The sequence below is a fragment of the Suncus etruscus genome, chromosome 5, assembly GCF_024139225.1.
Source record: "Suncus etruscus isolate mSunEtr1 chromosome 5, mSunEtr1.pri.cur, whole genome shotgun sequence".
NCBI lineage: Eukaryota > Metazoa > Chordata > Mammalia > Eulipotyphla > Soricidae > Suncus > Suncus etruscus.
Window position 1 is genome coordinate 2,020,363 of NC_064852.1, and position 27,429 is coordinate 2,047,791.

Genomic DNA, 27,429 nt, shown 5'->3' on the forward strand with positions numbered 1-27,429 from the left:
TGTTTGATCCCCCGGCATCCCATATGGTCCCCCCCCCCCAAGCCAGGGGCGATTTCTGAGCGCTTAGCCAGAAGTAACCCCTGAGCATCAAACGGGTGTGGCCCGAAAAACCAAAAAAATAAGTAAATAAATAAAATGGATGCATCTTTACTGAGTAAATATTTTCATGGTAGTGAATCACTTACATTTACAAAGCAACAAAGGCAAAATAAGAATCAGATCAACAATGTTTAAAAGGTAAGGTACTCATCTGTAATAGGGATGGAAATGAAGATGAAGAAAAAATACAAATGCAAAAACACTACCGGATGTGCAAAGAAATGCTGGAGCTGTGGAAAGAGCCTGATGGGCCAGTGAGCCAGCATGGCATGGAGGCAGCCTGCCTGGGTGTGATTCCCAACAGCAGAAAAATGCCTCAAGGGTACCCCAATTATTTTACTTATGAGACTTTACAAATATATTGAATACCAGTGAAATGGCAGCTAATCTCTTGAAGGTTAGTCAACTGAAGAATAGAGATGAGCTTCTTGAGCCAGAGTTTCTAGTGTTCACCAGAGATATGATCATTGGGTACCCGAGGAAGTGTGCAGGATTGGGGATTGACCCCCTTTGTGCTAGGAACACGTAACAGCCCCCCTGATATCTCGAGACCAGAGTGAAAAACTTCTAAACATTATACTCATGGAAAATCTTTATTTCACTGTTTGGTTACAACCACGGAAATAAAAAATATTTATACTATTCAATATATTAAAATAACTAAATTTTATTATATATTTGATTATAGTATAGGATAATACATATATTTATAATGATAACATATATTTATATATTGTATTATATATGATGCATATTATCCATATATTATATATGATAAATATATTTATAAATAAATTTTTTATAAATATATTTATCATATATAAAATATACTGTATTATATTATAATGATATATCATAAAAAGTAGATTTTCTCTAAGGTTAAATTTGCAAGAACAAAAAAAATTATATCATTGAAATGATACTTTGAGTATAAAGGTAAAAACAGAGATGTATAAGAAATAAATTCCTCTATACTGCATGCTAATACTTGTGTGAAAATACAAAAAAAATAAAACCATAGAGAAATGTCTGTTAAGAATTTTCTGGAGAAGAGACTGCTATGAAAATGAGTACACTGGATGTGACCACAAATCAACCAACCAAACCAAGAATACCATTTATGCCAAAACTCATAGTTTGGCAGGGGTGATCTAACATTTCCATTTCAGGGTACTTCTTTCCACCGAAATAATCGGGTATAAGCTGCAGTGTAAGTGAAAGCAAAGCTTACTCATAAAATGGTGAGAAGGATCCTCATGAATGTTAACTGTGAGGGCTGGCTTCTTCGAACTGATCCAAAGTAGCAAAAACCCTGGGGAAAAATGCAATATTTCATGTAGTAGGGAGATTAAAACACCCCACCAGGAAATCCAGTACTTTCCTTAACGCTTGCCCAGTATCCACATTTTCCCAAGGCTCCAGGGTCTCCAATACTATAGGCAACAGTGAACAACATCTTCTGAGATGCAAAATTCCTGCTCCCCACAAAACAGCAATGTCAGGGTCCCCCCAACAATACCTCAAGGTATTGGCAAAGTCCAGTAGACCATGGCCTGAAACAGTATGTAGACTCCCTGAAAGGTTCTATGACTCATCATTTGTGACTCAGAAAGATTGCTCATGAAGAGGGCACCAGGACATTTCCTAAGTCAAAAAGATCACCTTAGCTACACAAAGAGCTCATCATCATCATCATCATCATCATCATCATCATCATCATCAGTACTAGTAGAATAATTAAATAAGACAATTCAACATATATGTTGATAAAATATTGGAAGAATGACCATGACTTGAGGAAAACATCTCTAAGGACAAATACAAGTAAAAAATAGTTAAGATTGTATTGTCCAAAATGTTTTATCTAAAGGCCCAAGAAAAAGTACAGAGGGTAAGACACAAGCTTGTACCTGGTCAACCAGGTTTTGATCCTCAGGACATTGGATTTCACTTGGTGTGACTCCTGAGTGTAAAAACAAGAATCTAAATTGAGTCTGCTGGTTAGGACTTAGATGCATACACACACACACACACACACACACACACACACACACACACACACACACACGATACTGTATCATTAAGTAAAAAAGTAACAATAAAATAATGGGTCAGGATCCTGAATTAAAAAATCCCTTCTAAATTCATCTACATCTTCCACATTTTTCTAGGGAATTCAACTTTTGGACATTCACTTCAGTTGAGAAGAGGGCCAGAAGACAGCTGTCTGGGCTGCAGTGCATGTTCTGCTGGTTCCATCCCAGACATCAATGAAAAGGGGAATGGTCTGACAGCAAAAGGGGGTGTAGTCCCCAAACTACAACTCCCTAACAAAGATCACATATTCTAAGAGGAGCATTTTCAGTGAGAGAGAGATGAGAGGGTACAGATCACACTTTGGACTATCTATCCAACCCTTAGAAAATTCTTCAGACCGTTTCTAATACTTACATTATCTCTTTGGTAGTCACTGAAAACTACATATATGCAATCAAGACCAGGTGCTCAGAAAACAAAAGATATACCCCTGAAACAGATGCAAAGGAGTAGGTTAAATTGGGGCACATTTTTATTATCCAACAGTAGCAGACACAAAACTTGTTTTTTTGGTTGTTTTTGTTTTTCTTTTTTGATTTTCTTTTGGGGAAGGGTTTGATTTTTGAGCCAAACCGGTTGACTATCAAGGATTTCACCTGGCTATGCTCTCAGAAATTGCTCCTGGCTTGGGGGACCATATGGGACACCTGGAGATCAAATCACTGTCCCTCCTGGGTCAGCCTTATGCAAGGCAAATGCCCTACCTGTGCCATCACTCTGACTCAAGATAACTGTTCTTAGCAGTGGGAGAAAGTCTTGCAAGAGCCCATCAGTGCTTTGGTGCTTGATTTCTAATAACACATAAAAATAGATCCACTGTTCCTATGATGGCATTTGTTTAAAAATATATTCGATGCATCTTTACTGAGTGATTAAAAATCTTCACGATAGTGATTTGACACATTTACAAAGCAACAGAGGCAAAATAATAATCAAATCAACAATGTTTAAAAGGTAAGGTACTGATCTATAATATGACTGAAATGAAGATAAAAATAAAATAAAAGTGCAAAATTACTGCCACAGTGCAAAGAAGTTCTGGTGCTAAGGAAAGAGCCAGATGGGCTAGTGAGCCAGAATGGCCTGGAGGCAGTTAGAGAAATAAAAAATGTCCCAAAGGTATCCCAAGCTTTATTTATGAGAATATACAAATATTTTGAATACTAGTGAAATGGCAGTTACCCACTTGAAGGTTAGTCCACTGACGAATAGCAATGAGTTTGTTCAGCCAGTCCCAGAGATTCTAGTGTTCACCAGAGATACAATCATTGGGTACCCGAGGAAGTATTCAGGATTGGGGATTGACCCCCTTTGTGATTGAAACACATTAAAGCCTCCCTGATGTCTCTTGAGATGAGAGTGAGAAACTTCTTAACATTATATTCAAAGAACATCTGTATTTCCCTGTTTTGTTACAATCATAGAAATATAAAAATAATATAATAATAAATTAAATATTTTAACTAATTTTCTATATCATATATTATGTTTTATTATACTATATAAAATAAATATATTTATATAACATATTTATAATAGTACATATTTATATATTGTATACTGTAATACATAATATATATTATTCATATATGAAAAATATATTTATATACAAATAAATATAATGTTCATAATAAATATGTTTATTATAAGTAATAAATAGGTTATATGTTATATAATGATAATTATTATAACAAATACAATACTAATTTTTCTAAGGTAAAATTTGAATAAAATAAAGAAATATATTATTGAAATGATACATTAAGAATAAAGGTAAAGACCCGAGATGTTGAAGAAAAAATTCTTCTATCCTGTATGCTATTATTTGTATAAAAATACAGAAAAATATAACCATACAGAAATGTCTGTTAAAAATTCTTTGGAGAAGAGACTGTTATGACAATGAGTACACTGGATGTGACCCCAAACCAACCAACCAACCAACAATCAACCAACCAACCAACCAACCAACCAACCAAGAATACCATTTTCTGCCAAAACCCATAGTTTTGTCGGGATGATCTAAAACTCCCATTTCAGGGAACTTCCCTCCACCGAGATGATCGGATGGATATAGGCTGACGTCTAAAGTGAAGCCAAATCTTACTTATAAAGTGATGCGATGGATCCCGGTAGGTGGTGGGAATGGGAACTGTGAGGGCCGGCTTCTTCGAACTGATCCAAAGTAACAAAATACCCTGGGAAAAATACAATATCTCATGTAGTACGGAGAGTCAAAACACCCGCCAGGAAGTCCACTACTTTCCTTAACTCTTGTGAAGTCTCCTCATTTTTCCTTCCACTCCAGGCTCTCCAAAACTGTAGGCAACAGGGAACAACATCTTCACAGATGCAAAGTTCGTACTCCACACACATCAGTGTCAGGATCCCTCCACCAATGCCTCAAAGTCCTGTACAGAACCCCACCAAATCCCTTGGCAAAGCTCAGTAGGCCAGGCATGCCCTGAAAGAGGTTGTTGACTCCCCTGATAGGTTGTATGACCCATCATCTATGACTCACAGAAAGATTGCTTTATGTCATAAAGGTCACCTTAGCTATAGAAAGGGCTTAGCATCATCTTGCTCATCATTATCACCATCAGTAATAGTAATAAAATAAGACATTCAACAAAAGTGTTGATAAAATATGGAAAGAATGAGCTTACTCAAGAAAAGTATCATTAAGGACAAACACAAATCAAAAAGGATTAAAATTATATTGTCCAATATATTATATCAGAGGTTTTAAAAAAAGTACAGAGTGTAGGACACTAGTCTTGAACCTGGTCAACCAGGTTTTGATCCCAAGGATGCTAGATTGTACTTGATGTGACTCCTGAATGTAAAAGCAGAAATATGACCTGAGTGTGCTGGTTAGGACCTAAACACACACACACACACACACACACACACACACACACACTCATAAGTGCACACAAAATAATCAAATAATTGTATCATTAAACGATTATAAATAAAAATATGGTAGGTGTTTTATCATCATCAGTACTAGTTGTATAATTAAATAAGATTATTAAAAACTGTTGATAAAATGATCATTACTCAAGGAAACCATCTCTAAGGACAAAAACAAGTCAAAAAGGGTTTAGATTGCATTGTCCAAAATGTTATATTAGAGGCAAAAAAAAATAAGTACAGTGGATAAGACCCTAGCCTTGTACCTGGTCAAAAAGGTTTTGATCCCAGGACGCTGGATCCCATTTGCTGTGGTGACTCCTGAGTGTAAAAAGAGGAATAACACCTGAGTCTGCTGGGTATAGCTTAAACACAAACACACACATGCAAAAATATAAACTAAACTAAACTAAACTATTGTATTATTAAATAAAAGAGGAGCAAAAAATAATAAGTTAAAACCCTAAATTAAAAGATTTCTTCTAAATTCAATCTCATCATCAACATTTTCCCAGGAATTCAACTTCGCAACATTCACTTCAGTTAATAGGGCTAGGAGACAGTTTTCTGGTTCCAGACATCAATGAAACAAGGAAGGTCTCAAGGCAACACGGAAGTGTGGTCCCCAAACTAGCACTCCCTAACAAAGACGACAAGATATATGCTGTCTAAGAGGAGCCTCTCCAGGGATAGGGGAAAAAGAGGGTGCAGTTCACCCTTTGGACTATCTATCCAACCCCTAGAAAATTCTTCTGACCATTTCTATTACTTACCTGATCTCTTTGGTAGTCACTGAAAACCAGATGTGCAATCAAGACCAGGTGTCAGGAAAATCACAAGATAAGCCCCTGAAACAAATGCAAAGAGATTTGGTTAAGTTGGGGGCACATTTTTAGTATCCAACAGTAGCAGATAAGGAACTGGTTTTTTTGTTTTGTTTTGTTTTTGTTTTTTGGGCCACACCCAGTAAAGCTCATGGGTTACTCCTGGCTCGTGGTCCATATGGGATGCCGGGAATCAAAAGCAGGTTTGTTTTGGGTCAGCCATGTACAAGGCAAATGCCCTACCTGGACTGTCAGTTTGACTCCACAGAACTGTTCTTAGCAGTGGGAGGAAGTCTTGGAAGAGATCATCAGTGCTTTGGCGCTTAGTTTCTACTATACATAAAAATAGAGCCGCTGTTATTATGATGGCATATTGTTTCAAAAATAAAATGGATGCATCTTTACTGAGTATTTAAATATTTTCATGGTAGTGAATCGCTTACATTTACAAAGTAAAAAAGGCAAAAGTAAGAATCAAATCAACAATGTTTAAAAGGTAAGGTACTGATCTGTAATATGGATGAAAATGAAGATGAAGAAAAAAATAAAAATGCGAAATTACTGCTAGGTATGCAAAAAATGTTGGAGCTGAGGAAACAGCCAGATGGATCAGTAAGCCCAGCATGAAATAGAGGCAGCCTGGTTTTTATTCCCAACAGCAGAAAAATGCCCCAAATGTACCCCCAATTATTTTAATTATGAGAATATACAAACACTTTGAATACTAGTAAAATAGCAGTTACCCTCTTGAAGGTTAGTCAACTGAAGTATAGAGATGAGTTTCTTAAGCCAGTCCCAGGGATTCTAGTGTTCACCAGGAATATGATAGTTAGGTACCTGAGGAAGTACACAGGTTTGGGGATTGACCCCCTTTGTGCTAGGAACACATAACAGCCCCCATGATCTCTCAAGACCAGAGTGAGAAATTTCTTAACATTATACTCATGGAAAATCTTTATTTCCCTATTTCATTAAAACCATGGAGATAAAAATAATATTTATAATAATGAATATATTATAACCAAATTTTATTATACTATATAATAAATAGATTTATTATATTATAATGGTATCATATATTTATAATATAAGATTCATATTCTTCATATATTATTTGATAAATATATTTATAAATATAACATTTATTTATAAATATATGTATACACATATATACAAATATAATTATTAATAAATATATTTGTGTTATATTATAATATATCATAATAAATATAAGAGTTATTTCTAACGTTAAATTTGAAAGAACAAAAATTATAGATCATTGAAATAAGACTGCAAATAAAGGTAAAAACCCAAGATGTTTAAGAAAAATATTCCTCTATCCTGCATGCTAATATTTGTATGAAAATACAGAAAAAAAAACACAGAGAAATATCTGTTAAAAATATTCTGGAGAAGAGACTGCTCTGTCACTGGATGTGACCACAAATCAACCAACAAAGCCAACAATACCATTTAGGCCCAAACCCAGTGATCTAAAACTTCATTTTCAGGGTACTTCTTTACACTGAGATAATCAGGTATAGGCTGTAGTATAAGTGAAAGCAAAGCTTACTCATAAAATGGTGAAAAGGATCCTGTTGATTGTTAACTGTGAGGGCTGGCTTCTTCGAACTGATCCAAAGTAGTGAAATACCCTGGGGAAAAAATATTTCATGTAGTAGGGAGATTAAAACACCCCACCAGGAAATCCAGTACTTTCCTTAACTCTGGCGAGTATCCACATTTCCCCTTAGGCTCCAGGTTCTCCAATACTGTAGGCAACAGTGAACAACATCTTCTGAGATGCAAAGTTCCTGCTCTCCACAAAACAGCAATATAAGGGTCCCCCACAATGCCTCAAAGTCCCCCCAGTCCCCACCACCCACCTTGGTAAAGTCCAGTAGACCATGCCTGAAACAGTATGTAGACTCCCTGAAAGGTTCTATGACTCATCATGTGTGACTCATAGAAAGATTGCTCATGAAGGGGGCACCAGGACTTTTCCTAACTCATAAAGATCACCTTAGCTACACAAAGAGCTTATCATCATCATCATCATCATCATCATCAGTACTAGTAGTATAATTAAATAAGACAATTCAACATATATGTTGATAAAATATTGGAAGAATGACCATGACTTGAGGAAAACATCTCTAAGGACAAATACAAGTAAAAAAGGGTTAAGATTGTATTGTCCAAAATGTTTTATCTAAAGGCCCAAGAAAAAGTACAGAGGGTAAGAATCCCTGGGACTGGCTTAAGAAACTCATCTCTATACTTCAGTTGACTAACCTTCAAGAGGGTAACTGCCATTTCACTAGTATTCAAAGTATTTGTATATTCTCATAATTAAAATAATTGGGGGTACATTTGGGGCATTTTTCTGCTGTTGGGAATAAAACCCAGGCTGCCTCTATTTCATGCTGGCCTCACTGATCCATCTGGCTGTTTCCTCAGCTCCAACATTTTTTGCATACCTAGCAGTAATTTCGCTTTTTTATTTTTTTCTTCATCTTCATTTTCATCCATATTACAGATCAGTACCTTACCTTTTAAACATTGTTGATTTGATTCTTACTTTTGCCTTTTTTACTTTGTAAATGTAAGCGATTCACTACCATGAAAATATTTAAATATTCAGTAAAGATGCATCCATTTTATTTTTGAACAAGAGCCTAACCTAGTCAACCAGGTTTTGATTCCCCAGGACACTGGATTGCTCTTGGTGTGACTCCTGAGTATAAAACAGGAATCTAACTTGAGTCTGCTGGTTAGGCCTTAGACACACACACACACACACACACACACACACACACACACACACACACACACACACACACAATACTGTATCATTAAATCAAAGAGTAACAATAAAAAGATAGGTCAAGAGCCTAAAATAAAAATTTCCTTCAAATTCATATTCATCTTCCACATTTTCCTTGGGAATTCAACTTTGGGACATTCACTTCAGTTCAGAACAGGGCCAGGAGACAGCTCTCTGGGCTGCAGTGCACGCTCTGCTGGTTCCATTTCAGAAACGGAGGTGGGGTGACATCTCCCCGCTCTGAATATAAATGAAGAGTAATAAGCTTTTGTATTCCTGACTTCCACCTGTAGCCAAAGGCGGGAACATTTATATTCCCATAGCAATAAAGTTTAAAGTGTAAAATTAAAATATCAGCTTTTCCCATAAACATAACTTTTCTGCAAAATATACCTGTAACTTAAAATTTTCTTAATGCTTATTTACCAATCACTATCCTGGAACTTCCTTGTTCCTATTCTTTTTTTTTTTTAAGTTTTATTTTCATCATATTGGCTTACATATCTTTCACAGTAGTATTTTAGGTACATATTAACATTGAATCAGGGGAATACCCATCACCAAATTTGTCCTCCCCCCATCCCCATTCCCTTTCTGCAACACATATCCCCCACCATCACCCCCCAGGCTGCTAGAGTAGGTGGTCCCCTCTTTGTCTAGCTTACTATTAGTGGTCATATATCTGTTTGGTCCTGATATCCTCTCTTGATTCCCCATCTATTTGAGAGGTGAAGCTAGATAATTCGAGTTATGGGGTTTTTGAAGGAAAGGAAAGCAATAGAATGGGGTAAAAAATAAGAAAAAAAATAAATCAAATAAGCTGAAAATGGGCAGAGTCCTTCTAGAGGCTTTCAACCTCAGTTTGAGAGAGGACATGAAAAAGGTAATTGGAACACCACAACAATACAGAAAGAAATATCAAATTAAGTATCCAGTGAGCACTACAGCAATAAAGACAAGCACCACACAATAGTCTCGGTTCTGAAATCAAACCATGCCAGAGTGCGAAAAGAAAGGGAAAGATAAAATAAAATAAAATAAAATAAAATAAAATAAAATTGGAGACATCAACTTCAATATCTACACCAAAATAAAGATGTCAAAAAATCGATCAATCAACAAATATATATATATGGAAAAATGATTATTTTGTGCTTTTTTTTTCTTTTTACCCCTGCATAGGCACAGTAACTATTGGGGATATTATAGAGGGAATTCCCTTGGCCTAGGAGATACAGGGTTTCTCCATTCCTGAAGTATACTGTCATAGGATTAACTATATACTCCTTGCATAATCATTTACTCTCCCCTCAGTGTTTTTATGGTGTATGGAAGACTTCTGCTTCGTCATGGATGGTAAAATCAGACCTCTGTATCTAGAGATCTTGGTGACTGTGCAGCTCAAGGAATGGAGCTTATGATGAAGTCTTTCTTTGCGGTTCTAGCAATTCTGCTTCTTCAGTGTCATTTTCAATCCATCTTCTGTAGTTGCTGGTCTTGGTCATTATGTTGCTCCTATGATGGAGCCTGGGATAGAGTCTTTAGTTATGCTTCCAGAAGACCTGTTCAGTTGCAATTGTGTCAGTCAGACCTCTGGAATTGGAGATCTTGTTTGTTGAACAGATCGTAGACCAAAAGCTAGACAAGAGTTTTTGTTGTTGTTGTTGCTGGTCCCGGGATGTATACTGTCCAGTCCTGGTTATAACAACCAGCCATCTGTATATAGTGATCTTGGTTTTGAATAGATCAAAGGGTGACATGTCTTCTGATTTTGTCTTATTGTTGGCTGGTGAGGAAGGACAACTTGCTCTTAGATCAAGTTGTTCCCATTTCCTCGTCAGGTTATCAATTTAGAACTGGCACATGTTGGTGTCAGAGCAGCATTATGGATGCCCTGGAGGGGTTTTGTCCCTGGAGCTGTTGTGGAGAACTCTGTCATTTCTATGTCTGAAATCCAGAAGTCAAGGCTGGATGGTTGGTACTAAATTCCCTGGGGTCTAAGTTGTTTCCACATGACATATGTTCAGGGTGGGAGATGCCCCTGTGTTGTAAAAAAAGTATGAGTTCTTATCCCTAGTAGATAAGAGCTTGTTTTTACATGTATAATTTCCCCCTTTTTTTAATATACCTTTTCAGGAAGAAATGGTGCTACATTATATTGATGGTGGATTTGGGGATGGAGAGAGAAGAAAACAGACAACAAAAACTAAAAATATATATGCTCACACATATCTAAAGAAATAAAAGTTTATTTAAAAAATTAAATAAAAGACGTAATTAAAGAAATAAAGTGGGCTGGAAGAGATAGCATAGAGGCAAGGCAACTGTCCTTCCTGCAGAAGGACAGTGCCTTAAGTCCTGACAATCCGTGCCAACCAGCGGTGACCTCCGAGCATAGAGCCAGTAGCACCTTCTGAGTGCCACCAGGTATTACCCAGAAGAAGCAAAAATAAATAAATCAAATCAAAAAACAAAAACTAAAACAATACAAAACAAAAAAGAACAAGAAAAAAAAGAAAAAGGGAGAAAGTGATACAGATTATATTTGGGGAAAAAACAGGATAAGAGGTAGTGTTATATATGTCTATACTTATGATAAAAATATAGGCTTCCCCATTGTCTTTTTAGATTTCCTTTTAGGGTGTGGGCTCCAGGCAGGGAGGTTTTGGGTAGAGTTCTTGCAGTGGGGGCCCTTTTGGAGCTAGGTCTGGTATCAAGCCACAGTCCACATTAGGGAGAGGTGAGTAGGAGGGCCACACTGCATGAATCAGTCGGGGTGTTGTATTTTCTTTCCAGGATTTAGTTGCGAGTTTGAGTGGGTGTCTCTTCACTTGGGTACTGGGTACTGGTTCCTTGGGGTAGGAGATTGGTCTTGATGCCTGATGGATTAAGAACTGAGGGTGAAGAGTTATAATATGGTGGGGATATAGGGGATGGGATTTAGGGGTGAAGGGATAGTCGGATTTCTGAAGGGGGAGAGGGAATAGTACATGGGAGGGTTTATATAGGGTATAGGTATGGGTTGTTTGTGGTTTAGATTTGACTCTTAAGGAGTATTCTTATCTCTGTGTGCTCCTGCCCACATATAAACATATAGAAGTTAGCTTAAGTATAAATTAATGTAGAAAGGTGGGGAGGGCAAGAGATGTGCTGAGTACAGAAAGATAGGTAAGTATAATACTAGTAAGGAAAAGAAGCTAATAGATCAACTTTTGGATATGTATAGGTTTCATGTCTCGAGTACTAACCATTGTGTTAGTGAGGTCTATCTATATAGGTGTTTACCCTCTGCAATATTGTCCGCAGCCCCCTATATGTCAGCTTTAATTTCCTATAGAGGAGGTAACCTTGTGCTTTTTATTTGATATGGATTGAAATGATGATAATGGGGAGGAGAAGGTAGAAGAAGGAGACAAGAAGAGAGAAAAGGAAAAAACAAAACAAAACAAACCAACAGTCAAACTACAACAACAAAAATACAAAGTAATGAGAAGAGAGTGTAAAAGAGCAAGGGCATGTTAGTTTGCTAGAATGTGTTCGATGCTTAGGCCCTGTAGTATAAATCTATAGGTCACGGTTGTTGCTTTGGTGGTCTGGCTGGTCATGCACTTCAGGTCCTAAAAGAAGGCATAATCTAGAGATAAAGGGTATGTTAAAGAGTTTTATCCTGACATTTTCATGATGCAAGCTGAGTATAGTGCCTTGTGTAGCTGAGCACTGAGGTACCACCATAGGATGTTCACCCTTTGTATCCAGGAACCCCTATGGACAGAAAAACTGAGAGGTTATTTTAAATGTGGTAAGATAAAGGCATTAAAACATAGTGTTATGGGATGTTTCCATTGGAGTCAGTGATTTCCCGTGGTGTTCTTTACCTGTGTTCCTGTATACAGTCTCTAAGGGATTATTGTGGGCCTTTGTTGTAGAAGGCTGATTACATACCTGTTCTCTCTATGCTGCTGTTTTTGTTGTTGCTTTCTTCTTTGTGGTATAATGTGTAGTCCAGAGTTTGTGTTGTTCCTTTTTCATGTATTTTGGGCACTGCTCCCGAGTATATGTTGACTATTACAGTGTTTGGAGTTTCTACTCTGTTAAAACCTGTTATTTGATTGTTAGGTATTAGTTGTGTATAAGATGTCTGTTCTAGGTGTTTCAGAATAGTGCTATCATTCTGTGTTTATCTTTTGTCTTAAGGCAGGGACAGTCCATCCAGCCGCGAGAGCCCGAAGCTTCAGAGAACAGAGTTCCGAGCGGGCCTGATTCTGGATACAAGCACAGGCCACTGTCCTTTGGGGTCTTCACAACACCCTGTGAGGTAGGTGGTATCACCCCATTCTGCAGATGGGGACATCTAGGCACGGAAAGGCTAAGTGGCTCCTTGGGTCTACATCTCTCTGGCTGACGTGGCCATCAAGCGAAGGATCTGCCAGGCCACCATCATGCCCCCTACCAGGCCACAGCAAAACCAGCTCTCCAAAGTCCCGGTCTCAGAGGCCAGACACCAGCCATGCTCCCCAAACTCGAGACATTCACCCAAAACCCTGACTCCATTTCAGCAGAGGAGACGGGGCCTAATACTCAACTTCTGGGATACACGGGATATCGGGTGGAGCCCATGTTACGCATCAGGGACCCCAACTCCTTCCCTTGAAAAACTCCCCATCCCAACTCACTCCAAAACTGAAAAACAGAAGCAAAGACTTGTCAGTGAATTTGTGGAGGGAGCAGGATAGTTGGAGGGTTGCGAGTTGTAAATGTTGGAACCATCCACGGGAAAAAGCACATGAAAAATGGAAAGCAATGGTCAGAAATGCAAAAGTCTATGCTGTAGCAGTGAGAGAGGAAATGAGAGAGAGGGGAGAGAAAAAGAGAGGAGAGAGAGAGGGAGAGAGAGAGGGAGAGAGAGAGAGAGAGAGAGAGAGAGAGAGAGAGAGAGAGAGGAGAAAGGAGGGAGAAATGGAGAAATGTGGGGGAGAGAGGAGACGGATTGCTCAGTGAAGAGATGAGCATTTCGCTGGAGGATGAGTTTGTCAAGCCTGTTGCTTTGACAGCCTGGGCAGGGCAGAGGTGGGCCCTTCTGGTCAGAGGTCTTGGGTACATGATGTCACCTACCAGATCCCCCTTCTACCAGGTAAAAATTGTGTCTGTGTTTCTGAATGGCACAGAGTCCCCTGGGAATTCAAGCTGCTATTTATAAAAAACAGACAAGTAACTATGGTTAAATATGGGGGGTGAGGGGTGAGCACCCAGATGGCTTCGGCTGAAGACAATCGAGTTGTCTCTGAAAGAGCCCCTCGAGGCTCATGTGCTAAGGACCTGGCGAGGTGAAGAGGAGCAGTGTAGTCAGTGGCTCTTGGAATGGAAGGTTCTAGATGAGTCTTGCATACGCTTCTGCCAGGAGGCGGCTACTGGTGACCCCTGTGCCCGCTGTGGATCCTGACATGGAGCAGCTGGGTCTCGCCTTGGACCTCATCACTGGAATGGCTCGCTGAGGGTGGTGGTAGTAGTGTGGCCGGGGTTACCCCTCCAGGGTTGTTGGGGGGAGTGGACCATGAATATTGCTATTATTTGCGTATCCCGGATCTTGGCCCTACCTGGTTCTGGTGCGGCCTGCCTGCCCACCCGGCCTTTGTCCCTCCTGTGGTCTGGGGTGCGTTGTTGGTTCAGCCAGAAGAGAGATCAGGGTGAGTCCAGCTTGTGCAACGGTCAGGCCGTGGGTCAGAGCCCCACCTTGACGCCCTGGATGAAGGGCAGGCCCGTGGGGATCCACTTCTTGTACTCTAGGTACTCGTCCCCAAAGAAGTAGATGACCGAGATCTCCTCTTCCTCGTTGAGTAGGCGACACCACACACAGGGTTACACAGGACCACCTGGGTGCCCATGCTCCAGTAGAACCAGCCCACGTAGGCCGGTGCCTGCACCAGGCATAGACACCACTTGTCACCAGTGTGTGGCAGTCCGACTTCTCGTTCTGCACGACGTGGTTGAAGTTGGAGCCAGCCGTGAACATGGCACTCGCCATCAGCAGCCCTGCCATGCTTAGCCAAGGTCATCTGCTTCACCTCTGGCCAGAAGAAATGTTCAAGTGTGAACTCGATCCAGGGAGACAGGGTGGCCACCGTGTACTCCAAACTGTGGTTGAGGAGAAATGAGTCCAGGGACAAGCTTTTGGGGTTGTTGACAGCCGAGACCAAATACTCGGAGTAGTGGAAAAGGGTTAGGGAGCACATGTACCAGCCAAAGTGGCTCCAGGAATTCTGGCTGAAACTGAGCAGCATGCCACAGCCAAACAGGAAGCCGAGGAAGCAGGCATGGATGGCGATCTGGTAGTGGGGCAGCCGGTAGAGCAGCAGCAGCGCCGTTGAGGCCGGCCATGTAGAGCGCCAGCCCGGTGGGCCCTGCAGGCCAGGTCGTGTGAGCAGTGGCAGCCCCAGCACTGAGTTGCCCAGCAGGAAGGTGGCCAGGCTCAGGCGATATTTGACACTTCTTTTTGTACTGGTGGAGTGTTTCACCTTCTTTTTCTCCTTCATCTCTCAAATCAACGATGAGAGCCTCTAGAAGGATTCCGCTCATTTTTGGCATATTAGACTTTTACCCCAGTTTATTACTTTTCTCTTCTTCAAACAAAACCACGTAACTTGAACTAGCTAGTCCTGCCTCCCAGTTAGAGGGGAAATAAGAGAGGCACCAAGACCAAACAGGTGCAAGACTACTAAGTAGTAGGCTAGATACAGAGGGGACCACATATTCTAGCAGCCCTGGGGGTGAGGGAATAGGATATGGGAGGTAGGACAAAAATGGAGGTGTAGGGAGGACAATTTGGTGATGGGAATCCCCCCTGATTTTATGTAAATATGTACCTAAAATATTATTGTCAACAATATGTAAGCCACTATGATCAAAATAAAAATTATATTTAAAAAAAAGATTGTCTCTCCCCCTATTTGTATTTGCATGTAATAAGAAATTATCATGCTTCTGAGTTGGATAACCTATAAATAACATATAAGTCTATGACACAAACTTTAGACTCAGAAAAGTTGTAAGGGACAAAGATGGACACTTCGTACTATTCAAGGGATATGTGCAACAGGAAGAAAACCCACTACTAAATAAATATACATCTAATGAGAGACCAGCAAAATATCTAATACAATTATTACTGCGGGGTCCTGAAGCCCCCCAGGGGGGCCCGGCCAGCAGGAATTAGCTGGGAGGACTTCTCAGACAACCGCACTCCTATTTTGCTGGGTAGAAGAACAACCACACCTGTAAAAAATCTGAGAGAGGTTAATAATAAAGACCCAAGGCAATGTCTCACTGCTCAAAGGCAACTTTATTTGGCTACAGCTCCTTCTTATATAGTGAAGGAGAAGGGGGCAGTACAAAGGTGATGTCAGTCATACTTTTGGCGCGAAGGCCCATACAAGGCAAGGATATATTTCAGGTTTCAAGAAACAAAGAAAGTAAATCATGCTCTAAATAAGGAAGTGGGCAGTGGGCTAGGGGCTGGATGACCTTCAAGTTATGATGAACGTGCTGTTTCTATGGAAATTTCTAGTGACCTTCTAGCTGCATTCCTAATTGCTTGACTATCAGGAGGTGGTGCAAGATGTGTTTGCCTCAGTGATCTTGAACAGACAATGTAGCATACACTTATTGATAACAGCCTAGTTCACTCCGGAATGTGGTCTTAAGGAGTGAGGCCTAGTTTCTGATAACGGTACCGGACAGTGTTGCTCTCCTCCGGGCTAGAGTTAATTATATCCTGCAGCTGCACATTCTTTTCTCTTTAGCTCAAAAACTCACAGCAAGACTGCAAACAGCTTTTAGGTGAAAAGCTGGACTATGGCAGAAAGAACAGCAAAATGGCCTCAAACAAGTCACAGTCCCCAACATATTACAAATTTGAAAGAGAATATCAATAATAACACAATAATAGTGGAAGACCTCAACACAGCCCTGTCAACACTTGATAGGTCAACCAGACTGAAACCATACAAAAATATACTAGTCCAAAAGAGAAATGTAAGAAAGAGGACTAGTAGTTATATGTAGGACACTCCAACCCAGAAATCTGGGTACACATTCTTCTCCAATGTACATGGGCTATTCTCCAAGATAGACCACATGCTGGCACATAAAACACACTTTCATAAAATCAAAAGGATAGAAATTTTGCAGGCTACCTTCACTGACCACAGGCTCTGAAATTATATGTGAACTACAAAGGAACACAGAAGAATGTTAACACCTGGAATTAAATAGCCTGCTACTGAACAAGCAGTGGGTCCAAGATGAAATCAAAGAGGAAACAAAACTCCTGGAAACAAATAAAAAACTATCAGGAACTATGGTTCGCAGCAAAAGCAGTACTGAGAGGATAATTTATAGCTTTGCAAGCACACATTAGGAAGGAAGAAAAGGCATACCTGAATAGCCTAATGATGCAGCTCATAAAATTAGAAAATGATCAACAAAAGAAACCAAAAATAGGAAGACAGAAGGAAATAACGAAGCTGAGAGCAGGAATCAATGAAGTGGATACCAAAAAAAAAAAAAAAAAGAATGATCAATGAAAGCAGAAGTTGGTTCTTTGAAAGAATAACCAAGATTGATAGATTATTGGCAAAACTCACAAAGAAAGAGAGAGACACTTGATATTCCATATTAGAAATGAAAAGGGAGAGATTACTACAGATTTTGCAGAGATTCAAAGGGTAATCAGAGACTACTTTGAGAAACTACGCCACTAAACTTAAGAACCTGCAAGAAATTGGTGGACTCTTAAAACCTTCCATGGTTGAATAAGGAGGATGTAGTCTATCTAAACCCCATCACTATGGAGAAAATTAAAACGGTAATCAAATGTCTGCCCAAAAAACAAAAGCCCAGGCCTAAATGGATTCACTATTGGATTCTTTCGAACCTTTCAAAAGGAACTGCTACCAATCCTGACCAGGCACTTTTATGAAATTAAAAAATGGTAACACTTCTAAATAGCTTTTATAAAGCCAACATCACCTTGATACCAAAACCAGACAAAGATGCTGCCAAAAAAAAATTACAGGCCAATATCCCTGATGAACACAGATGCAAAGATCCTCAATAAAATTTTGGCAAATAGGATTTAATGACTCATCAAAAAGATCATTCACTGCAATCAAGTAAATTTCATCCCAGGAATGCAAGGATGGCTTAACATCCATAAATCTATTAATATAATACACAAAATCAACAACAAGAAAAAATAAATATCACGTGATCATATCAATAGATGCAGAGAAAAAATTTCATAAGGTCCAACACCAATTCTTGATAAAATCTCTCAACAAGATGGGAATGAAAGAAACATTTCTCAGTATAGTTAAAGCCATCTACCACAAGCCAGTGGCATATATTATCCTCAATAGAGAAAAACTAAAAGCCTTCCCTCTAACTTCTGGTAAAAGACAAGGCAGTCCTCTCTCATCACTCCTATTCAACAAAATACTGGAAGTACTTGCTATAGCAATGATGCAAGGAAATAAATATTAAGGAAATACAGATAGGAAAGGAATAAGTCAAACACTCACTGTTTGGATATGGCATGATACTAAGAAACCCTAAAGACTCTACCATAAAGCTTCTAGAAACAATAGATTTATTTAGTATTGTGGCAGGCTACAAAATTAACACACAGAAATCAATGGCCTTTTTATACACCAATAATAATAGGGAAGAAATGTAAATTAAGAAAACAACCCCATTCACATTAGCATCACACTAATTCAAAAATCTTGGAGTCAACTTGACTAAAGACATGAAGGACCTATATAAAGAAAATTATAAAACCCTGCTCTAAGAAGTAAGAGAGGACACATGGAAATGGAAACACATACCCTGTCATGGATTGGCAGGATTACCATAATTAAAAATGGCAGTCTTCCCCAAAGTATTGTGCAGATGTAATGTTATCCTTCTAAATATATCCATGACAAGCACTTCTAAAATTCATTTTGAACAATAAACACAATCAAATAGCTAAAGCAATCCTTGGGAATAGAACTATGAGAAGCATTACTAGTAGATACTCTAAACACCATAAGTTACAGGGTACAGTGAGAAGTGATCAAATCAAGCGGAAGAGGAGAAACACAAAGCCTTTACGCTCCTTTATACCACAAAAACCCTGCAACAATAAAAAAGCAGTTTAGAACGAAAAAGTGTTCAATCGCCCTCACACTACAAAGGCCTACAATTCTGTTCAAATATCTTTATCTACAGAATCAGGTGCAGAACATGATTGGAAGACAGTATGATTGGAAGACACTATCAGTATGTGTTAATGTCTTAAGTTTATTATGAATAAAAATAACTCTTCAAATTCTTTATCCACAGAGTATTGTGGAGACATTGGCTGGACACCTTAGTGTTACAATTAGGTGTTCTATCATATTAGACTCTATACAACTCACACTGTAACAATGCCTTGATAAAATACTTCAATTTTCCCAGGTGCTTTTGATTATGTCTTCTACTAAAACCTTTTTATTTCTTTTCTTCACTCCTAAGCTATTTTTATTTATTTATTTATATTTTTTCTTAACTCAATTATTTTTAAGCTCACCAAACAATACCAGAAAGGTTGCATCCAACTGCAACTATGACAAGATCTTTAATATGTGTCTATAAGCGGGCATGAGTTTATATGTAGGATATTTCTCTATGTTTGCCTAATCTATACTGTGAACAAGCCATGCCTATATTGTATATAGCATTTCTCATATACCATCCCTCCCCCCATTCAGAACTTCTATCCTCTCACGGCCTCAGTCCTGATCCATTATCTCTCCTTATTTAACCCTCTTTATCCTCAGTTCTTAACTCTTTGGGAACCATAACTGTCCCTCTGCCCCAGCGAGCCACCATCCTGCTCCCAAAGCAAAAGGACAACCTCTCATTCCCAAATCTCTCACCTGGGCAGGAAGCTGCAACCACCACTCCTGCTGACTCATTATAAGTGGTCCTCTTTCATACATACATACATACATAATACATACATACACACATACATACATACACACACCAACATGGACTGGTGCGAGCTATGGGATTCAACTCCAGAAGGACGCCAAACTCAAGGAAACTACCCAACCCATTACAGCTACACACCATTTCTCAGTCTCAATAAGAGAGGGATAAAAATGTGCCCTGGATATTATCCTTCCCCAAGACTACCTCAAAGGATGCAAGGGTCTCAAACTCCATTTACCCGGGGGGCCGCAGGAGGTAAAGTCGGGGTGATCCTTGAGTGCAAAGTTAGTAGTAAGCCTTGAAATTGGGGGTGTGACCAAAACAACTAAAACAAAAAACAAAACAAAGATTCCTCTAGGACAGGGCTACAAAATGTTATACGGAGGGCCGGAAATGGCCCGCGGGCCACGAATTTGAGATCCCTAAAAGAAGATATTGATATTTTCTATGTATGTTTAATTCCTTAATAGTTATGCCTCTTAGTATGTCCACTTCCAAATGTAAAGATGTGAAGACACCCTCCTCCATCTCTTTTTTAAATCCTCTTAGATAATTTAAATTTTTTAAATTTTATTCATATATTTATTCATGTATTTTCTTTGCCTGTTCTGGTTCTGCTTAGTATAAATTCTAAAAGAAATTTCTTATGTGGGATAAAGCCTCAGGTCAAAACCAGGGCACAGAGATTGTAAAGTCTGCCATTTTTAACCCCTAGTGCACCAACAATATAATATGGCATCATTCCTTTTTGCTTAGGCACACAAGCAATTATCTACTAAGAATAAGAACCCATAATGTTTATAATACAGGGACACATCTCACCCTAAACATTCTTGATGAGAACTCGACGTAGACCTTATGTAATTGGACATCGACATCCAACCCTGAACCCCAGATACCAACCCTAGAATTGACACAGCTCCCTGCAGCAGCACCAGGAATTAAACTTTCTCTTTTAGGGGGATCCCTAGTACAGCTCTGGCACCAACTTGCCCCAGGATCTGCTCATACAACATCCTGAGGAGCAGGAAACAGCAACAACTTCACCTAAACACAGGTTGCTTCAACTCATCACCTAATGGTGAAATGAAATCAGAAGACATTCCATCCTTTGACCTGAGCAAAAACCAAGATTACAAAACACAGAAGACTGACAGCAACAACTGTGACTGAACAGACTTCTGAAACCATAAAAACTCTGTCCTCAACAGAGTCTTAGGACCTCAACATCTAAAATTATAGAAGACTGACTGACAACCATAGCAGAGCAGAGCGTTTCCTAGCACCATAAAAACACCTTATTCAACAATGAACAAGGCCAAGCCTTAGAAGATCCCATGACAGTATGCTTAGATACTTAGGTGGAGAGAACCCTTAGATCTTCCAGTCCAAGGAAATTTCCTTTCTAATTTCCCCAATAATTAATGTGCCTATGCAAAAAAAAAAATCACACCAATCCTTACTTCCTTTTTTTTTTTTTTTTTTGGTTTTTGGGCCACACCCGGCGATGCTCAGGGGTTACTCCTGGCTGTCTGCTCAGAAATAGCTCCTGGCAGGCACAGGGGACCATATGGGACACCGGGATTCAAACCACCCACCTTTGGTCCTGGATTGGCTGCTTGCAAGGCAAACACCACTGTGCTATCTCTCCGGGCGCCTCACTTCCTTTATTTAAATTTTTTTTTGATTAGTTCTGTTTTGTTTTATTGAGTTTTGTTTTTCTTTTTTCTACTTTTGTTCCTCCTCTTTTATATTCATAGTTCTAAATAGGGGCTCATCATCTTTATTTTTTTACTTTTTTACTTCTTTTTCTATCAACATAGCAATATAACTTTAATTTTCTTGTTCTGTCACATAAATTGAGAATAAGAAGGTGTGGTACCAAGGGCAACCAATATCACGAACAACGAGTCGAAATAAAAAATAACCAGACCTAAATACTCAACCCACAGTCAACAACAATGGAATTAAGAGACTCAAACAACAAAAACCTATGCCTGTTACACCAGCAGTTCAGGGGGTTAGGGTGGAGGTACAGGATGCATGCTGAATATAGGGCAATGGGTAGTCAACATGGGTAATGGGAATTTTCCCAACTCACTGGCACTATATACCTATATATAACTGAAAAAGATTTATAAGTCACATTGGCCATTGTAAAAACTATTTAAAAGAGATCATCATTTAAATTTTTGGATTTTCTTCTTATTGGAACTTAGCCATTACTGGTCATTAATAATTAACCCAAATGTTAATAAGTAAACATTCTATACAGCACTTGCAAAAGGGAAAACAATTTCAGCAACAGTTTAATGCAGGTGGCCCAGCCATGAATATCTTAAATATAATCTGTATTTTTCTCTATTTGGGAAGAATTTGGGGACAGGAACAAAAGTAAGTGAAAGCATCCATTTTCATGTGCAGTGTGTCTTGGTGGTGGTCCTTAAAGAAGAAGGTGTCCTATGATATGTCCTGTGATATCAACTTTGTATTTCTGAAAAAGTCAGCATACTTTTCTTATTTGTTCAATGGCATTGCTACCTATGCATGGTTTGTATTCTAGTCTAGGCTGTTCCCTATATTTTGCCTCCTAGAATAATAATGTGTTGATTAGTTTCTTGATTAAAAATAATTCTTCAGAAGACAGAAGTAAAACCTACATTTGCACTTCTTTTAGGAAACTATTACACTTTGCATGATAGAACTAACAATTTCTCTATTTGTTTCCATAACTTTGTGTACTGCAGATGTTTTCAAGATTCTATGAAGGCTTAATCATAGAAAATGAAAGTTTGAAAGATGAAAAAAAATTCTGTTTCCAACTATAAAAACAATTGATGAATTGCCATAATTCTCCTAATTGAAAAGTATTTCAATATCATGGTTAAGATTATCTCTATAATTTCACTGTTTCAACAGGTATGTCGTCTTAGCACCTAAAGTATTCCATATCGGTGCCTCTGAAAATGTACTGGTTCAAGTTCATGGATATACAGAGTCATTTGCTGTGTCTGTTGCTATTAAAAGTTATCCTGACCAACTTTTCACCTATTCTCGAGGCCAAGTATATTTATCTCCAGAAAATAAATTTCAAGGCTCTACGAACCTAACTGTATGTATGCATTTCGTTCACATGTCAAATCGTTCTTTGGAAAGCACAACAACACTCATAGATACGATATTGCTACCTGGTAGTTGTGTAGATTGATATGTGATACATCACATTTTCAATGAGTTCACTGATTGATGAGAGGTAAGTGCTGTGTATTTAAACACAGTAATATGTGGGAAATTTTAGAGAATTTTATATAAATTTGAGGATCACATAAAACTACATAAGTTTTACTGAGTCAAGTAAAAGTCATATAGGTAAAAATATTTGGTGACATGAAAACTAAATCAACAATTAAACCAATTTCCAACTGAGATAATAAATGCTAGTAAAAGATAATTTATTTTTCTATTTAAATATATTTAATGTTATTGAATAGTTACATTATACATTAAAATATTTTATATATTTATTTAAATGTGATATATTTTTAACTTTTCTTTAACAATTGTAAAAGAGAGGCCGAAGCTATAGCACAGTGATAGGGGATTGCCTTATGTGCAACTGACCCAGGACAGACCTTGGTTGGAAAACCGGTGTCCCAAATGTCCCCCAAGCCAGGAATTATTTCTGATTGCATAGCCAGGAGAAGTCCTGAACATCATCGGGCATGGCCCAAAAAGCAAAAAAAAAAAAAAAAAAAAAAAAAAAGAAAGAAAAAGAAAAAAAGAAATTGTAAAATATTTGGAGTAAAATATATCTATATAAAGACATATAGAATTGATGTTTGTTCTTAAAAATGCAGTGAATGGAGAGCATTCGGAACTTTCCTTTTATTAACGCATATTATAATAGTTTTTAAATATTCTAAGAATATATTATTAAATAATATACTATTGTTATTGATTTTAATTTATTTATTAATGTTAATTTATTAAATAATTAAATACTATAATAATTTAGAAAATATTTTGGTTTCTAGAAAAAATTATTTTCCTTTAGACTGTACCTATTGAAGGCTTCTCTACTTTGTTTGAATTAAAGAAAAAATTTTCTTTCAAAATGAGGAATATGTCGAATGAAAAGAAGTGTGGTGACACTTATTACATCTTATTGCTGTGTATTAACCAGATGCAATATAACTCAAGAGGACTACATAATAACTATAAAATAACAATGCTTAACTTTTTATTAATAAAACAGGTGCAACCCAAAGATTTGTCTGGAGGCCCAAATGCAGTTTCACGTGTGTATTTAGAAGTGACATGTGCTCACTTTTCAAAATCAACACCCATTCCTCTGTGCTATGATAATGGATTCATCTTCATCCAGACAGATAAATCCGTTTACTTTGCAGATGAGCCAGGTAGGAAGAAGGTCTGTATTGTGGTGGTGATGGTGTGGGAGGGTTACATAGCCTTAATTAATATCTGTGCTTTGGGTGAAGAAAGTCAAAGTGCTTTCACCAACCAGGAAGATGTAAAACACGCACCACCACTCAACTATAGTTGTAGTTCAGTTTGTCTTTCTGCCTCACAATCACTCACCTACCACTGCTTGATCAGCCCAATTTTGTAGTCAACATTCATCCACTTACTATCATAGGATTCTGTCTATTCCCTTGATTTGTTTCTTTTTATTCCACATGAGTTTGATTAGAATGTCCAGTATTTGTTCTCCCTCTGACTTAGTTCTATCAACCTTGAAGAAGAATTTATAATTTGATCTTTCCTTACTGAATCTTAATATCACAAACTATATAAACACTTTTAATCTTTATTCACTTTTATCATTTTTTAAAATTAAATTGGGGGGCAAAAGAATTCTGAGGAATGAAAAAATAAATAGACAAAGGTGCTGTTGTCCTTTGTTAGATCAATAATTCAGGTGGGGCCATGGGTTATAGTGACTTATATTTTGTGTGGGAATAAAAGAAGCTAATTCTAAACCTTTGAAAATAATGCAGAATTGTGAAGACTGATGAATTAAAACTAAAAAGCACCTTTCTTAGAATGATGCCGAGGCTCCTTTTAAAATATTTTTTTATTCTGAGGTCATGAATTATAGATTGTAAAGTTAAATGTTTATACTTCTTGTGTTTGGTTTTGGGCCACTGCAGGCAATTCTTGGGGATTACCCCTGACTGCTCAGGAATTACTACTGGTGGTGCTCAGGGGACCATGTGGAATGGTGGATATCGAACCCAATCTGCTGGTGCATGCAAAGCAAACTCCCTACCTGCGATAGTACCACACCCCATTAAGTTAATTTTCACTTGAAAAGCATTTATCTTTTAACACTAATTCCCTATTCGACAAATAACATTTTACTCTTTCTAGGTATAACACATGAGGAAGTTATAAATGTACATTCCAGCCCTTGAACTATCAGTCACTTTGCTTTTACTTCCACACTGAACATTATAGAGAAAATTGCAATATTCACGAGTCATATTTACTTTGGGAACTGTCGCAATGTTTCCATGGAACAACTGTTGTTTTCTTTTAATAAATAACTTTTATTTTTACTAATTACCTTACTAAGCAAAAAGAAGATCACTGGCATGGACTTGATGAAGCATTATTTTATGAATAATATTTAATGATTATTTTATGAAGATGATGGATGGTAATATGATAATTAGGCAAGAAAAGTTGGACATCGGGCCCAAAGAGATAGCACAGCGGTGTTTGCCTTGCAAGCAGCCGATCCAGGACCAAAGGTGGTTGGTTCGAATCCCAGTGTCCCATATGGTCCCCTGAGCCTGCCAGGAGCTCTTTCTGAGCAGACAGCCAGGAGTAATCCCTGAGCACCGCCGGGTGTGACCCAAAAAAAAAAAAAAAAAAAAAAAGAAAAGTTGGACATCACCACCAGGATTTTAAAAATAGGCATGCTCCCCTGGCAATCATTAACCCAATCTCAGAGACCCAGCTGTGTTTCTTGTCTACCAGAGATGATTGTTGTGTGTTGAAAAAGGTTCTTTTTTTTATTTTTAAATTAAATAACATATTTATTTAACCACCATGACTACAAACATGTTTGTAGTTGCATTTGAAAAAGTTTCTAACCTTGTTCTTGCTCCCTTCCACTTGTCAAGTGCTTATTAGATGATCAGATGTGCAGTTTCTTTCCTAACTTTTTTTCTGGTTTAAATGCTTTGCTGGCTTTGTTGACCAGGCTATCTAGTCAATTCTTTTTCTCTAATTTTAGGAATGAGTAAGCTAGTGTCTTTCTCAGATATCAGTAACATAATTTATAGTAAAATAAATCATCTTTAAATTCATAAATATAAATTTATAAATATATGCTTAAGATAAACCCTGATAAGTTTTTATAGTGAAAGCTTCTAACAATACAGAATTCACATCCAACACTCACATTCTTCTTGTCCTTCAAGTTTGTCTGTAGTTTCTTCTTTAATTGCACTTCAAACTTCATGGCCTAATACTATAGACTTACTGATACTATTATCAGCAATTTAGAGTTGAACAAATATTTTTAAATGTTGTTTATTTACAGTGAAAGTTAGAGCTTATGCACTGGATGAAGACCTAAAGCCATCCCAAAGAGAAGTTACCTTAACTTTTATAGTGAGTATGGCATGGATTTCAATCAAATTGACTTTTGTATTTTACTCTATTAATAATTTTGTAGTCTTGGCCAAGTATATCATTAACTTTTACATATTATGGAATAACAAGAGTTTTGTTAGCCTTAATGTGTACCACAGATTGTTTTAGTAGCGTTTTATTCCACTTACTACAAAGTTCTGTGGGCAAATGTTAGTTGAAATATATTGTGAAGGCCCAATAAAGTGTACCTTCAAAGACTGATTTTTAAATGATCCTGTTAAATGTTTGTAGCCTCTTCTTCCTTGTGAAGTGTGGGCAGATGTGGTGAGGGTCATGTAGAAGTACGCTTTGTCGTGCCTGTAAGAACTCTGTGCTGAGCATTGTATCATGACAACTTTAGCAAATCACTATATATAATGCCTCTTTTATAGAGAAAAGGCTGAGATACACAGAATTTAAGTAACCATCAGACTGTCCTGATAATAAACAACTGATGATATCAGTTTAATAAAGTAAACCTGATCGGAAATAATTAGGACCAATAGCAGAATAGTTCTAAGGAGAAGGAAAACAAAAACAATCATTAAATCATTCTGAAAGCAGGAAGATAGGTCCTGTTCTTGATCTTTTCTTTATTTTTTATGATTTATATTTATTTTAGCACCATGATTACAAACATGTTTGTAGTTCGGTTTTAGTCATTAAAAAATGCAACCCCTCCATCAGTGCTCCCTAAGAGTGATCCCTAACCATAGCCAATCACATATCATATCATATTAATATATTATAAATATATTATAATATTACATTATATTGTAGATTATATCATGTCATATCATATCTTATCATTTCATGTCATATATGGTCATATCATGTCATGTCATATTATTAACATTATATTATAATGTTATGCTATGCTATGTTATATTGTATCATATAATATCATAACATATTTAATATCATAACATAATATCACATATTTATAAGTTGTTTTAAAATCAAACTTGATTTTTCTTTTGACTTGTA

The 27,429-nt window shown here is 37.7% G+C and overlaps 1 protein-coding gene, 1 long non-coding RNA gene and 1 pseudogene across 4 annotated transcripts in view; 1 reads left to right on the forward strand and 2 right to left on the reverse strand.

Annotated features, from left to right (window-relative positions):
* Window positions 1-370: 370 nt before the first annotated feature.
* The window catches only part of LOC126008810 (protein CutA homolog), a 484,819-nt gene continuing 457,760 nt past the window's right edge, over window positions 371-27,429 (reverse strand). The window contains exon 7 of the mRNA XM_049773083.1: window positions 371-381. The gene's annotated coding sequence lies outside the window, so the exon portion shown is untranslated. The remainder of the gene's footprint in view (window positions 382-27,429) is intronic.
* Window positions 14,259-20,651, reverse strand: LOC126009379 (protein-S-isoprenylcysteine O-methyltransferase-like; annotated as a pseudogene).
* The window catches only part of LOC126008815 (uncharacterized), a 74,420-nt gene continuing 69,082 nt past the window's right edge, over window positions 22,092-27,429 (forward strand). For 2 of the 3 annotated variants that reach the window (XR_007495854.1, XR_007495855.1), the window contains exons 1-4: window positions 22,092-22,173; window positions 22,699-22,891; window positions 24,035-24,197; window positions 26,351-26,421. This is a non-coding gene — a long non-coding RNA (uncharacterized LOC126008815). The remainder of the gene's footprint in view (window positions 22,174-22,698; window positions 22,892-24,034; window positions 24,198-26,350; window positions 26,422-27,429) is intronic. The other variant, XR_007495853.1, reaches the window with a different exon arrangement.